This window comes from Rhamphochromis longiceps, linkage group LG19 (genome assembly GCF_057381845.1).
Source record: "Rhamphochromis longiceps isolate RC_006_pf linkage group LG19, R_longiceps_female_GT1.1, whole genome shotgun sequence".
In the NCBI taxonomy this organism is placed as follows: Eukaryota; Metazoa; Chordata; class Actinopteri; order Cichliformes; family Cichlidae; genus Rhamphochromis; species Rhamphochromis longiceps.
The window spans coordinates 26,368,311-26,384,418 of NC_140575.1; the positions used below are offsets into that span (position 1 = coordinate 26,368,311).

The following is a 16,108-nucleotide window of genomic DNA, read 5'->3' on the forward strand; positions in this document are numbered from 1 at the left end:
CACAGAACGACTTTACTGGCTTCACGCCACCACTCAAGAGGACAGGAACTTCCTGACATGATAACTTGGCAAAATATGGGGGGGGGGGGTCGGTCATTAAAGGTCACATTGACTGGTTAGAATAAGCTCCTGCTATAGGAATCAGAAAAATTATACTGCAGGGAATTAATTTTATGAACCGATTCAGTGTACTCGTCCTTTTAATTACTTTAAACCATCACACTTTTAAACAACAGCCATTTAAACCTCAAAATTTATTTACCAAATGTTAGTCGGAACAAAGGAATCTCTGACATCCTTGTTTTTACGGTTACTTTCATTCTCAGCTCAGTAATACATGACAAATTATAGCTTGTATCAGTGCAAAATATTAATAATAAAATAAATTATTAAACTTAACAATTTCTCCCAAACTGCAGTGAAAATATAGTGTAATGCTGATAAAAAAGGACTAATAATTAGGTGTACATACATTCTTATATATATTAAAATACATCAATATAATAATATATTATATCATAGGTATTAAAAAACAAATTTAATGAACTTATATCATTTACTGTACTGTTTATAATCATATAACAGGACATCAGACCTTTTCTCTTTTTCACTTGTCTCAAGAATTTTCCATGTAGCTGCTTGGATCCTTTGATTGCTCATACCGAGGCTCTTAACGAAATAAAATATCTATGCTCGGGTAGGTGAAGGTGATTTTTAGCACAGATTTTAATATGAAGATGCAAACCGAAATTTTATCTAAACATTATCTGTTCAGGCACACAAGCACTGTCACTTTCATTTAAAATCTAGATTTTGCTTTTTAAAATAGCAAACTCATTTCGGACCACCTCAAAATCCTGGTATTAGAAGTTTCCCATTTGCAGTCTGGGTAACGCTGAGCGGTTGTTTTTGAGCAGGTTTTGATTGTATGCAGGTAAACAGTGTGCATGAAGAGTAAAGGAGAAATGTGCTTGCTGAAATGTGATTGTCTGGTAATGACGTAGCATTCAATTGCATTTTACTTTACATTTTATCTGCATTCATGGGCTGTAAGCAATGAACAGAACAGGAAGCCTGCATCAGGATATGTGCTGGAAGCCCCGAAACACTGACTGCTGCCCTGAGAGATTACAACACAAACAACAAAGCAAACAAACTAAAAAATAAAAAATAAAAAAAATAAAATAAAATAAAAATTGTGACATGATATCAGTAAGCATTTTGGATTCACCATAACAGGTTGTGAACAAAGGTAAGCCTGCTACAAAAACATTACTAGCTACGTGGGTGGAGTTAGTCATAGTAAACAAATTCTGTAGTCCTAGTCAAACGTTATATTTTCAACAAGCACACACTGACAACGCTAAACAAGAAAGACTTATACACTCACTTCATAAACTAAAAGGAAAACTCTTTGCTGAGTGCACTGTGACTCTCCTACTTCCCAGTTCCAAAGTTCAGTTTCCAAACACTTCCTTGTGTTGCGCACACGAGGTGGACTCTGCCTTTGCACGAATGAGCCACTGCTTGACTGGCAGAGCAGAATTGATAGGCTGCTATTGTTTCCTTTTAAGGTCAATTGTGTCTCAAATGCTTGGCATGTCTGAGAGTACAGCTGGCTGGCAGGAGAGATAAAACACTAATTTTACTACATTCTTCTGCGCAGTCCACACCTAGGGAGAAAGGGGGAGGCAGAGACAGAGAGAGTATTTAAAAGAAGTAGGGATATGAAAGATTTGAGCTGGTTTGGAAAGAGAAAAGAAGAAAAAAAAAAAAAGTATAGTTATGGTTAAAGAATGAAAACAAGGTGAAGACTACAGGTTTGGCCAAGTGGGTGAGCACTTTGACAGGGGCATCAAGCTTTGCTGTGCCCTTATTTGACTGGGCAGTCAAAACACGTCACCACAGTGGGTAAACACGCACATATATACATGGATGCCTACCCACACAGAACTAAACATCTCCCAGGATGAGAGACCAAATCGCATTTCATTGCCTCAAATTTGCATGTTTGACTCCTTAGCTTAAAATGCTAAATATTCTGCTCCAGAGTGATGGAGACTGTGAGGTGGGGTGGGGGTGGGGACAGCCAAACCAGCTTAGTATTGCAAATAAACCAGACGCTGTGAGAAAGCGTGGCAGCCGGCTGAAGGTTGGATCATAAATTATGCCTGGTATTTCACAATGTTCCACAGTGCACAAATGATCCACTCAGGGACTCGGGAATGATATTATGGGATTCCTGTGTGGCTTCAGTGTCTGAATGTGTCCACATGTACACACACACACACGGCACACACAAAAACCTCAGCCAAGGACGAGCCACATGCTCAAGTCTAAAAGTGTATCGTGCAACAATGAGCGTATGCTGACAAATAAAACAACCAAAATTAAATCAGAACAAACAGGTTACTTGTGTTTTTTGATAGTTCTGATAGTAATCCAAATGTTGACTTAGAAGGAAGGGACCACCGGAGAAGAGCATGGCCAGACTGGCTGTGCGTGTCTGCTTTAGTTAAGCAGATGGGCGAGTATGTGTGTAATGACCATATTATCTGAAACATGTTGAACTGGTCTGAGAATGTCCCACTGAACTCGACACAGCCGTAGTCCTTAAGTGATTTGTACATTAAGGCCTCAGTCACACAGACCAGTCAGCGACCCACTGGAAACCTCTGTTCATTAGGGAAAAACGCATATTCCCTGAATGCTTGGCAAGTGGTTGCTGGCTGTTGCTAAGTGACAATGGTCAATGAATGCTTGGATTGCTAACAGAATCCCACAGTCATCCGTAATGTGCATGGAGGACACCAACGTGTCTGCAAATACTTGCCATTTATTCTCCGAGTGCTAAATTGAAAAAGAGTGACTGTAAATGAAGAATGTAAAAGTTGTTCCTCTTAAAATGTGCTTGTTACAGTGAAAAGGCACATCTTTTAATTTGATGCAACTTTACTTTTCACAGTTTCACTGCCACTTGGCGAGTAGTTTTTGAGTCTCTGCAGACAAGTCAGCATCTTCGACGTAAACTGCTTATGACCGCGGCAACCTGGTAAGGAGGTTTTTGGTGCATCCTTCTTTGCAACTGCCGGGAAACTCCCATAATCACTTGCAAACAAGTCAGGGGAAACACTGGTGGTTACCAGGGAGTCAGTGAATGGTCTCTAGGCCCGTGTGAATCGATTGCACCAACTACTCATGACCACTTAGGGAATAAACATTTTTGCACCAGTGGTTGCTAGAAGGTCATTGACTGGCGCCCAATTAAATTATCAGAGAATTTTTTGACTGGTTTGTTGATTTGATGGCATCATCATTGGCTTTTATGTTGGCATTTTTCAACTAATCATCCATTTAATCATGTAAAATAACCTTTAAATGGGACCTATTATGCTTTCATTTCAAGTCTATGAATTTGTTAGAGTAGCTCTGCACAATTTACAGTTCAAATCCTTAATCTTACACTGGAGCCATGGTGCAACTCATCATTTCATCCATCGTCTGCAATACTGACAATGCCAATATACGATTCAAACAGCGGGTCGTTGGGGCTGTTGTGTGCCTGAGACAACCATGTTAGCAAATCTGCTCTCACTAACATCATAGAGAGCCAAATGCAGAAACGCTATCACTTTACATCATTTTTCAAGTATAATTCAATTAGATATAGCTAAAAGCAAGCAAATAAAGTCTGTTCTGGTTCTGGTTAAGAGACCATAAGGGTATATTGCTTACCGTTTTGATTTTGTACAATCCCTCAGACATGAAAGGAAATGGAGACAGTCATACATTACTGGTGTAACTCCAGAACACAAGCTGGTGTTTAAGTGACAGTGGTGCAAGCACTAACCTTGGAAATGTTCACATCCTTCAAAACAAATATCCAAATTACTTCCAGCAGTCTCCCAGCCTGACTTGGTTGCATGTCACACACTCCTCTTGTTTCCTGTCTAGATCGACTGTTCTACTGGGGGAATAAACACCCCAAAATAAGTTTTAGTTGTAGCTCTACTTGGCCAAAATTCTTCTTTTTCCTACTCCCACTTACTACATAAAACTGACATAAAAGCATTTCATGGCTCTTGAAGTAAAAGCTGCACTTTAGCAAGTCTATTTTTATGGCTTCACCATAGCAGCATTGTGCTGCTTCACTTCCCCTGGTCAGGGCAGCTAGCATGAGAAGGAGCTCCAAAAGCAACGTTGGCATGGAGGAGAAAACCAGCAAACCCGGCCCTCAGCGGCCCTTAACAAAAGGCAGCAGTGTAGAGATCCTCTCAAAAGTAAAAGCCAACCAGAGAAGAAGAGGGGAAAGGGCAGAAAGGAGGGGGAAAAGGCTGAAAATAGTCCAGCAGTCTGAGTCTGCATACATCAATGCCACAATGACGAAAGCTCCAAAAAGAAGCAGACTTGTTAATAGATGGATGGCTGGAAGAATATGAGGAGGGATGCCTTGAGGGGAAGAAACACATATTAGCAGTTTTAAATATTGTGGGTGAAAGCAAAAGAACAAACTCAGGAGGAACGTCATGTGACACCAAGCAAGGGAAGCAAAGGTCATACACATCAAATTGTGACAACTTAATTACCTTTTCCATTCAGCAACTTATTTCAGAACTTTCTGAAAAGGCACAAAAAAGTATCTAAACATCTAAAAACAAGACAAAATAGCAAAGGATAGGAGAGGGTAGGAGACACAGAAGAGGGGATAAGTATGTAACAACCCGCCTGTCTGTCTGAACATTCCTCTCTCGGAGAACATGTATATTTTCTGATCACAAGAAAAATAATCCGCAAGAGGAATTTTATTTTGAGAGCCGCCCCGTAGATCCAAGGCCTACAGCAGGCCAGGGAGTAGTGTGTGAAAGCGAGTGTGATGGCGAGACTGTACATGTTCCTCTCACACGCTCAGTCACGATTTAAGTGTTAAATAGTGAAAACACCGCATGTATCACCGGGCAGATCGCTTGCAAAGGAAGAACATTTGAGGATCCACACTGCTCAAGTCACACATGATCACATGAACAAAACTTCACAACCTCCCCCGACACACATACACATAAGATATATGAGGTTACACTTCAGCCAAAATTGATTTCGGAGTTCTTCTTTTGAAGACGTTGATACCGCTATCACTCATCCAAAGTCCATTTGTTTTAACCGCAGTCATCTCATGTGCGACTGTAAGGAATCTGACACTAAAATATAGTTGGCAAGCAAAAGCAGGCAGCTACATATTTTAAACTAGACTGCGAAGCATTTAAGTAGTTTTACATTTTAATAAGTAAGCAATTTTGCACTTTAGCTAAAATAAGTAGATCGATACCAATCTAATGTATCTTTAAGCCTACAGCTGCTAGCCAATCAGAGCTGGGGAAGCACAAAGGCTGGAAACAGGAGGAAACAGCTGACCTGGCTCTGCCCAAATGTGACAAAATTACTAATTAACAAGTGATATCTTGTTTGTTCAATCTGTAGTGAAACAAAAAGGTAGAGAGTGAGACACAGGGAGTGGTTCCATTTCAAACTGTTAGGTCCAAATTAGAGAAAAAGGGATATCGTAAGCAGCAAAGTGCAGTATTATAGGCAATCATCTGTGAATATCCCAGAGTAAAGTAAAAGTAAAAGCATAACTGATGAAGTCTGATTATGATGCAGAGCAACCAATGAGCCTTGGTACAGATTCTTCAGCTTGCTGGGACTCTAAAGCTGGAAGGATGTTAACACCTTTCCTCTGAAGAACATTTTCCCCACATTTGTGTTAGCACACATTCGACTGGGTTCATATCTAACAATAAAAAAAACAAATTTTGCATTTTTCACACTGAAAACGAACACTTTGTTCTGAACGTTTATTCGTGTTTTTCCTTCATCACATTTCTGCCGTGGAGGTTCCCAATTCCAGATTTAACGACTGAGATCAAAACAAAAGACACCCGGCACATCAAAGAAAAACGACAAGACGGCACACGCATTCGTTAGTGTCTCTCGGGGCCTCGCCCTAATGTGGCGGCACCTGTATGAGGACAAATAATTACTGGATATTACAAGTTATTCACTCTCTTGTGAGTTTAATCCACAGTCCTTAGCTTGTGTGAAGAGGAGTTATTATGAACTGAGAAAAAGATTTAATCACCTAAAAGTATTACCAAGTGGACATTTTGGCAACCGCAAATTAAAGTCATTAAAAGCTACAGGTTAAGAATAAAGCTGTACACTCTTGACTCGTGACCTCACCGTGAACTGGACCGGTATCGCCATAGCAAAAGCCTACCAACCACCGTCACGTCAGTCAGCGGCCATTGACTGCAAATACCAGACTAAAATATTATGATTTCTGTAACTATAAGGCCACAGACAAGAGGTTGAAAGAGACATATTGCAGCTTTAAGCACATAAACACTTATTAAATTGTAGAGATGGTACCCAAAGCATACAAACCATACTGCTGGGTGAAGGACTTTGGTTCAACATTTAGCCTTTTATGGACACTATTGAGGTTACAGCGACGCTGGTTACTTAGACATCTGTGTTTGGTGTGTAGGTGGCATGAGGTGGTGTTTGCCCATCTTTTTTTACCACCTGCGTTGGTGGCTTTTAACCTTTAACTTGATCATTGCGAGGCAGTGTGCACCATCTTCCACCAGAAGCATCACGAGACTGAAACAGAACATGATGTTCACCTTTCTTCTGTCCAGAGCTCTAGGAAGAAGAACATGTCTCGAATCCAGACTGCAATGGCTCCTGAAATATGCCAAATATGCCTCTGAACGCCCCCCCCCCCCCTTTTCCTGAGGACGTAAGCCTGTTTCATAGTCCACCCTCCTTCCCTGCTCGGCCCCCAACCCACAGCATTCCTGCGTTTTACAGAGCTCCGAACGCACACATTCTTATAATCACAGATGACCCACTCGCATAAAAAATGTTAAGGACATTAATAACACAAGTTTCCACCCAGCTGACCCAGACATGCCTTTTAAGGGTAAGCGGTTCAGATTTCTCTTTTCATTAACTTCCAAAAATACTCCTGGACCAGGCAGGGCAAGAAGGGGTGGGGTGGGGGGTGAGAGGGGAAAAAAAAAAAAGAGGTGAGTAGGGGGTTCTCTCCCCCCTTCAGGAAAAGGAGAAGGAGAGAGTGAGTGAGTGAGACAAGATAACAATCGGAAGGAAAGTCAAAATATTGGCCAGTTAACGAGGAGAACAACTGAAAGAAAAAATAAAAGTGCGTCTGAGGAATTTACTAGTTATGTCTTAACTTTAGCTCTCCCCTGTTAAAACGCCTCAGTCCCTTCCTCCAACTCCCTCCCACCCTCCCTCCCTCCGCTTTGCTGTGCTTCCTACACGCTTTTGAAGTCTGTTTCCTTTGCACTTCCTCCCTCTTTTCTTCCAGCATCGACAGGATAGCCATTTTTTTGAGGAGCCTGTACAGTGCAGGAACAGAACAGGCTCACAGGGGACTTTCTGTAAAAGAGCTTGTTGGAGGCTGAAACTGGAATGTAATCCCACGCAGGAACCAGTAGGAAAAAGTAAAAATTACCCAGAGGCAAACCATTTCCCTGTCAGGTCAACCTGAAAGCATGTAAAAGGCAAAAACAGCAGCAGCACCACCACCACCACAGTGACCCACATTATCAGTGAATGTGGTCCAAACTCCAAGCCATGTGGGGCAGCCGGCTGATTAAACATTAGAGGACTTATCAAAAGGAAGATATCAAGATACATGAAAGGCCACAGCTCCTCTTCATGAACTAAAATGCCCTCATCTATGCATCTGCTAAACTTTCTCTGTCCTTTGGATGGTTGCAGGGGTGGAGTCTAGTCCTAATATGCAGATATAGAACCACCCTTGCTCGCACACACCTACACCCATTTACCTAAAGATGCCTTCGGATGCTGGAGTAAGCCGGAGTATGCAGAGATAACTCGTGCAGACACAGCACAGAGTGAAAACATGCCCGATCCATAGCTGGAGCAACACGCCAGGTCCCAAAATCTTCTTGCTGTGAGGCAACTGTGCTCATCAATACGTCAAAAAAATAGCCATTATGACACAACTTATCTTCAGTGTACCTGTGATAAGCAGCAACAAGATTTATTGGTATTGTTTGCAAAAGATAGACAAGGAGCGAGATAGGAGACTTTAAAAAGCTGGCTTGCATTAGAAACCCGGCTCTGTTAAATCTGAAGACTAAACAAACTGCAGACTACCAAACGACTGTGGCCCTGGGAACAAAGGCCAAATGTAAAAATTTGTGAATCAGCATGAAGTTAACCACAAATAGATTACATTCCAGTTTGCAGTTATGGACTGGATGCTACATGCATCTTCTCATTTGGCAGACGGTTGAGAATCTTAAATGAGGACCAGATGAGGATTTGTGTTTCCCTTCCGTGGCTGCATGTGAAGAATGCTCACATGGTCAACATCAGGGCCGCTACTTGGTTTTGGGGATGAGCGTGAATGAATTAGGACACCTGAAATATGGCAGTGCGATTTAAAACTTGCGGATAATTCTTAAGAAAAAGTCTTTGAGTCTGTGAGAATAATGCATTTGTTATTGAGATTATACTGATCACAACCACGCCTTTTTGGTTGGTTAATATCTCAGCATAGCATGTTTTACTAAGGTGACTCTAGAAACTAGGTCAAAAAGGCAAGCATTATGGTGCAGCTCTCCAATAAGAGTGGAAAACAAGGAAATAGAAACGTGCCCTGCAAACTCAGACTTCGGGTTCAGCAAATGTTTGAAAAACTCCCCTTTTCCCCTCAAACTCGACGAATCACAGTTCTCTGGCAGCACTCACTGATGCATATATTTTATCTGGTTTAGCATTAAACCTGCTCAATCTGGCACATTTTTCCTTTCTTAACCCCCTGTTGCTGGAAAAACTTTCATAACCACCCAGTAACGCAACACAATCTTTTACAGGTCACTAAATACTTGATACGCTCCTTTGACCAATGGGTTAAATGAGTGGCAGGGCTAGATGATATTTGCTACAATGGATGGGAATCCCATAGCAGCTCCAAATTTTCCAGCTCTTTGGAACTGTATGTCTCAAAGCTTATCACTTCTATCTATAAATGCTTGCATGCTTCTTTGACATTTGCACGACCATACAGCTTCTGCACACCCAATTCACATCCAAGCCTTTGTCTACCGTTTCTACACTGTGGTCCGACGCAGTGATAAAAAAAATGTTTGTGCTGAGTCTGAATACCTGTACGGGCCTACTACTCATAATTCTGTTAAATAAAACGAGTTATGAGTAAAGAAATGGCCAAAAGTTGTTGATTTCAGTTGTGATCAGACAAAGGATGGATAAATCCAAAGCATGAAAATAAAAGTAAAGCAGTTTTATTTTGAAATTAAAAAATTCCGAACCAATTTCGACATTCCACAAACAAATTCGTGCAGGATTGGTGGAGATTTTAATGTACCGGTAAATCATGACAAAATACAATCAAGATTTTAACCTTTAAATCGTGCATTAGCATGAAATTGTACTGCAGATGCTCCACAGTCACGTACACCTACAGCTGCAAACAAATGAGATAAGTGCAATATTGAAACCTCCGTAAGTGGCCATTCAACTACATGATAAAAAAGCCCTCGAGAGGAGTTGCGAGGCTGTTTGGCACACTATGAAAGACTAACAATGGAGATTCGTTTACACTTACACACACACTAGAAGGGGTATCAGCAGAATCCATTCTTGTCTTGACATTCTTACAGAGTGAGAGCATGTATTAGTGTATCAGCGTATGAGTTATTATCAAGTTGTGTGAACACTCAGGGCTAAAATGTACCTCTGGCTACTGCTCGCTGAGTGACTGACACTCTCAGCCTCTAGGATCTGATGACAGCACTAAGCAAAAGTACCTTCAAATGCAGAAATACCTGCGTAGGCTCACATAAAGTGAGCCCATGAATAAACAGAGAGTTCAAAAAGTTTGAACTCCAGCTGGAATCACAGAGCTCTGCCCTGTTTCAGGCCCGTCACTGCTGATCAAAATCAACTGAAAATCAAAAAAAGCAAACCAAGATCAAAATAATTCAGCACCTGGAAAAAGACAAGTTATGTTCTGTTTATAACTTCTGCTTTTAGTTCATTGTTTTCATTTTTCCCCCTATTCATTCACTGTTCAAACAGTTAAAGACAGAACTGCACACAGAAACATGTGTAAACATCTGCGGTATCCGCAGCTTGTTTTTTATTTTTATAATTAAATAATAATTTAAGACTGAAACCTTTCAGTTAATGAATTCTTAATGTGCACTCTGATGTTTATGATCATAAAAGGGGAATAAACAACGCAGGTTTTCCACAAAGGAAATCCTGGAAGCTGAGCGTGTTTTATCATTTATGCTTTAAAAATAAACAGTGTTGGGGAGTAACGGAATACATGTACCGCCGTTACGTATTTAAAATACAAAATATGAGTAACTGTATTCTGTTACAGTTACCGTTTAAAAAGGTGGTATTCAGAATACAGTTACTTTGTTGAAATAAATGGATTACACTGCGGTACTTTCCTGTTTCATTTTGTCGCGGGCCAGGACTGTTTGGGTTTTGTTTGACAGCTACGTTCTGTTGTTCCAGGCGGCAGCGCTACGGTTGCCATGGTTACAGGGCGACGCTCTCTCTCTCTCTCTCTCTCTGCGACTGTGTGTTTCCTAGGTGAGAGAGCGCCTTTTCGTTGTTGTTGTTGTTGTTGTTGTGCTAAGCTAACAGGCAGAATGCTACAAGCATAGCTCTAAAGAATGTAGCATCATGGGCAGTGTAGTCCGTGTTGCAGAGAGAATGGACTGCCATACACGTTATGGGTCTGTGAGCGCGAGGAGGGAGATAGAAAAAGGGGAGTGGAAAGGTTGGAGTTGTCATCGAGGAAAAACGGGAGCTGGAAGCATGTAAATATAATAATAACCACTTCAGCCAAGCTATTAAGACTCGACTGTACACCGTGTTCGTGTTTTCCTCCGAAAACAATAAGTTCCGTTGGAGCAGTCTTTCAACGCCTCTCTCTGTCTCTCGCAAGAAAAGTTGACCCACACAACAAAGTAAAGCTAGTTTTCGGCTACGAGCCGACAGGGACCCCGCCGTATTAGTCAGAGGTCCCTTTACTACAGTTCGGAGTCGCGGACCTTCAGTAATAGTAATAAATCACATGGCAATAGTACATTCACGTTGTTGTAAAAAGCATGATAATATATTAAGTAATCCAAAGTATTCAGAATACGTTACTGTCATTGAGTAACGTAACGGAATACGTTACAGAATACATTTTGGGGCATGTATTCTGTATTCTGTAATGGAATACATCTCAAAAGTAACCTTCCCAACACTGAAAATAAATGACACCGTCAACTGTCAGATTAGCTGCATGTTGATCTTCTCAGATGACTAACTGATTGATTTACTACTCCTTTCAGCTCTTTCTACTTTAAACACATACACACACACAGACACACGACATGTACAATGTCCAGTCAAAGCCTCACGCTGCCGTCATCGTGGCACTAAGCCATCTTCCTACAAGTCTGCTTATACACAGACAGCAGCTCCAGCTGGCCTGCATATTATCAGCAGCAGCCCTTGTCCCGGATACGGAGTCATTTATTGCATTATCACAAAACACACACATTCATAAAATGTTATGTGCTCACAGGATGAGTGTGGGCTTCAACAGAAGGCGCTCAGAGATCATGATTCATTTCCACTACTTCAAGTAGGCCCCTGGTAGGTTCGTAACAACATCACTTTGCATCCTGCGCTGCTCTATTCCTGGGTGAGAGGGTTACTGAGGGTGAAAGAGAGAGTCTACCTCTAAGAATAACCAACACCATCCGGTCCCAATTCTAGACGAGCTATCTATTACAGCATATTAGGATGTATAGGTTATGCTGCTCGTGTGGGTGCTGACTCTCCCATTTATACCTTTGAGGACTCCTAGAAATGCACCGCTTTCCATTAATCTGATCATATCACGTTCACACAACTTTGCAAAGCTTCAGACCGCAATCTGACCAGGTCAGACTAACGTAGCTGCACGTGTCCGACCTGCAAGTAATCTGTGGCTCTCTCTGTGTCTGAATGAAGCCACGAGGAACACGAGGAGCGACCTACTCAATTAATACAGTGCTATAATCTGCTATAATTCTAATTGTGACACACAGAGATGGGCGAGAGTCTGGGTGATGAGAGAGAGACCACAGAGCAGAGAAGGGTCTAACCTACGATAATATGCAGTTACTGAATAGAAATCATGATTCTATAGGTTTTAGAGTTGTTTCTTATGTGCATAACAGGGAATAACAACAAGAGGCTTAGCTGTTTCACATTTACTATAAATGTAATTATCTGAAATAATCAGCCTGGGGGGGGGGGGGGGGGGGGGGCGCAATAAAGTGCATATATATGATTTTCCAGATGTTAGAAATCAGGAAAAATAATAAGCTGCTCTCCAATGAAAACAATGTTCATTTAATAAACTGTTGAACTTTGCTACTTTGTGTTTTTGTCCCCCTCCATTTTTTGATATCATAGGAAAAGGACTGACAGCTATAGTACGGTAGTTCCTTCAATCAATCACAGCAATGACAATATGCGTTCTTATTTCTTTGCACTTGCAACGCATGACGTCAGTGCCAATGTCGTGTAATTCCACACTGATGTGTGATCGCGCAACACTCACAGGAGGGAGTGTGCATAAACCCTGATGTCCGGAGTGGCAGTAATATTACCGTCGACAGGCTTGGGTTTGACATTCCCGGTGGTTTGATTTTCCCAGGCAGAAAACCTCAATATTTTAATTTAATCCCCAGAGCATTTATTTAGCCACTCCGTAATCCACAGGTCCAGTGCTTAGTCTGATAATTACCCTTATTGGACACCCATAATGATTAGTTTTTGGTTTCACCCAAAGCAGTGCAGGCAGTTTCATAGGGCGGTCGCAGCACTTTGCGGAGTGGAAAACCAATCATGCGTGCTATAGCTCAGGTCATAAAAGAGGAGAAAGAGGTATGATTATTACTGCGAATGGCAGGCGACAATCCCCAGAGGGAAAAAAAAAAAAAAAGTGCTGCAAACTCTTTGTGCAACTTTCACTTCTTGGCATTCATTGTAAAGATTGCAGAACAGGTGCTAGTAGTGCTGACACTTCTGCTGTGTCAACATTAACAACTATCATTGTGCTGAGCAGTGGTGTCAAAGAGGGCATCTGCTGTGAAATATCCCCCCCCTGCAAGAGCCAACTGAACCGAACCAAACCAAACTTTGAGCGCATTTTCCGGGGAATGGACGCGCCAGAGATCAGACATTAATCAGGGGAAATTTAGACATCTTACTCCTCACTTCGCTGTTACTCTCATTTGATTTTCCCCTTTACATTTCCACCCCAACATTTCCAAACTGACAGCATAAACTGCCAACATTCCCTCCACATGCGGTTTAATAATCCCACCCAGAAGTACCAAAATAAGCCCTTTTTGCGCATCTACCACTGTGACAAGCTTCCCTGCAAATGCCTGTCCGAGCTGGTAGCTCAGCTGGTATGTTCTACAGCTGGCTGGGAGTACGAGCCTTACTGGAAATTCATCAGGGATTTTTTTTTTTTTTGTTTCCTTCATGTCTCAAACAGGTCAAGGCAGGTCCCCTCCATCTCCTCCCTTCCCCTCGGTGCTCTTTATGAGCCCCACCTGGCAGATTAGTATTCCACCACCACAAGTACCTTTTCTGCTGTTTACACATGCGCACACATTCATCTGTCACCGTTCTGGTGAAGGAATACAGGACACACACTGTTCAGACTACGCCCCTACCACCACCAGCACCACATTGTTTTCACACGCGTAGGCCGATACTCAAACAGAATAAGGATGTATTGTCATGTTAGTACCTTTAACAAAACATCCGAGGGCAGCAGGACATTGCAGTTGTTTTAGTTGTCCTTTAATGTGGCAATTTCAGTTATATTAGTTGATGGAAATGCCTGATTTTGCATTTGCATTCCAGTCTAAGAAAGGCCCAGACAATTGGGTAAAAACTGTTATCAGTCAGTATTGGTCTTCTTGAGTAACACTAGATAGTTTTGCCAAAAAACAGTCATGTATATATTCGTATTTTTATGTTTCCCTGAGACAAAAAGAGAAAAGACACTCAGATTGGACCAGAATTTCAAGAAAATGTCTATAATTTAAATAGGTTGTATGTTTCTTATAGGCTAGATTGTCCACTGTTTAAACAGCTGTGAAATGGATCAATTAACTCTATTCTAACAAGGGAGTTTAAACTTTCCTTACCAACTTGAAAATAAGCTCATTCAGTAGGTGGTCTGTGTGCACCATAGGCTGGTCTATATGTGGCCCAAGGATGGCTTTGAGCCCAGTTTGTGGTTTTTTAGTATGTAGCTTACAACTGAGCGTAGGCAATATATATATTGTTTGCATGGCACTCAACAATCACATATCATCATATTGTTCAGTATAAAAACCTTCCGATATGGCAGCAGAGTCCAGACCATCGTACATTCACAGCACTGTGCCGCAGAGTACTCACAGCTGAGCAGACAGCCATGCAAAGTTAAGACATGTTTTCGGCTATGTATTTCACAACTAGTTTGTGTAATGCATTGCTTCAAAGATAATAAACAATGACCACATCACATCCCCTTGTCAACACAACTCCAACATGGGGCAGTGTTTATATCACAATTATTTACTCCCTACACTCTGAAAAGTCTGAGTACATGCAACACACACACACACACACACACACACACACACACACACACACACACACACACACACACACACCAAATGTCAAGAACACGTCCAAGCAGCCTCCACACTTCTACTCCATGTTCCTACAGCCCGGGCAGTCAGTCTGAAAGGACTGACGTTACTATGTGCGTAAAGCAGTAGAAAAACGTATCGAGTGCAGAAGCAGATAAATGCAACCTCATAACAAAAATGCCAAGTGTTACCAAAAGAAGATATGAACGGTTTATGTGCGGCAACATTTTAACCACCTGAGGTTTTCCTGCAGAGCTGGATGCTTCAATTTGGCTTAAGAACGACGACGAGAAGGAGGAGGAGGAGGGCTGAAAAACTTGCCGCAGTTCAGACTTCTGCAGTCCGGACTCCTCGAGTCTCAACAAGCCGCTGTGTGAATCCCCAAATATACACTCCGCTTCTTCCTCAAACACAGAATAAAGACTCAAATTTACCTCAGCAGTTCCACCGCCGGGTCCGGAAAACGCAACGGTAAATCCACAACTTCACGCGGGCTGAGCTCGTGCGGACGGTAGGGCTCGCTGCAGCCGACACGGCCGGGACAAGTTCATCCGCATATTCTCATTCAAGACCAGAGAGTTGGAGGCGATAGGGGGGGAACCGCTTTCTGCTTTCCCCCTTTCCCTCAGTCGCTTTCGCTGGTCCTTTCCTCTCGGATATTCCCCTCCCTGGTCCTTTTGAGATCAAACCATCACATTCCACCGCGTCCTTAACAATGAAAAAAGGTGGGTTTTCCTTTTCTGTTGCCGGAGGACCCACCCCTCGGGATGACTCTGCCCGGTCTGACCGCAAAGAGAACGCCCTTCCCGGCGTCAAGGTCCCGCCTCTCTCTCTCCCACAGAACATACACAAGCCAGGCCGGTGAGGAGGAATGAATCCGAGCTGGATCCTGCATAGATGCAGGCTACTGCTTGTGTCTGAGCAAACGTATCATAAAAACCAGTTGTCTGTGAACGCTGCATGAACTATTGTTTTATGGCATTTATACCATTTGCAATAGAAGTGACAGAAAAGTCACGGGCTCAGCAGCACCTGTAGCATCCCACAACACTTTCAAAGATCATATCCATATAATTAGGATCCCCCCAAGAAAGTACTGATTACCACAAAAAATATTGGGGCTATAATATAGATGAAATGTCCAAACAGTATAAGCTTGTTGGGTTCTATCAAATGTCTCTAAATATGTATGGACTAACCATTATACAAAACCAGTCAAGACCACAGTCTTCCCTTACGGGAATAATTAGTATGAGTTCACCTCTCTATTCCCTCTCTTTCAGCTCTCAGAATGTGGTTGTTTAATACGCTGGTGC

General features: G+C 42.1%; 1 protein-coding gene across 1 annotated transcript in view; it reads right to left on the reverse strand.

The window, feature by feature from the left end:
- Positions 1-15,558, reverse strand: part of luzp1 (leucine zipper protein 1) — a 54,007-nt gene extending 38,449 nt beyond the window's left edge. Inside the window, exon 1 of the mRNA XM_085391232.1 lies at positions 15,227-15,558. The gene's annotated coding sequence lies outside the window, so the exon portion shown is untranslated. The remainder of the gene's footprint in view (positions 1-15,226) is intronic.
- Positions 15,559-16,108: the final 550 nt, after the last annotated feature.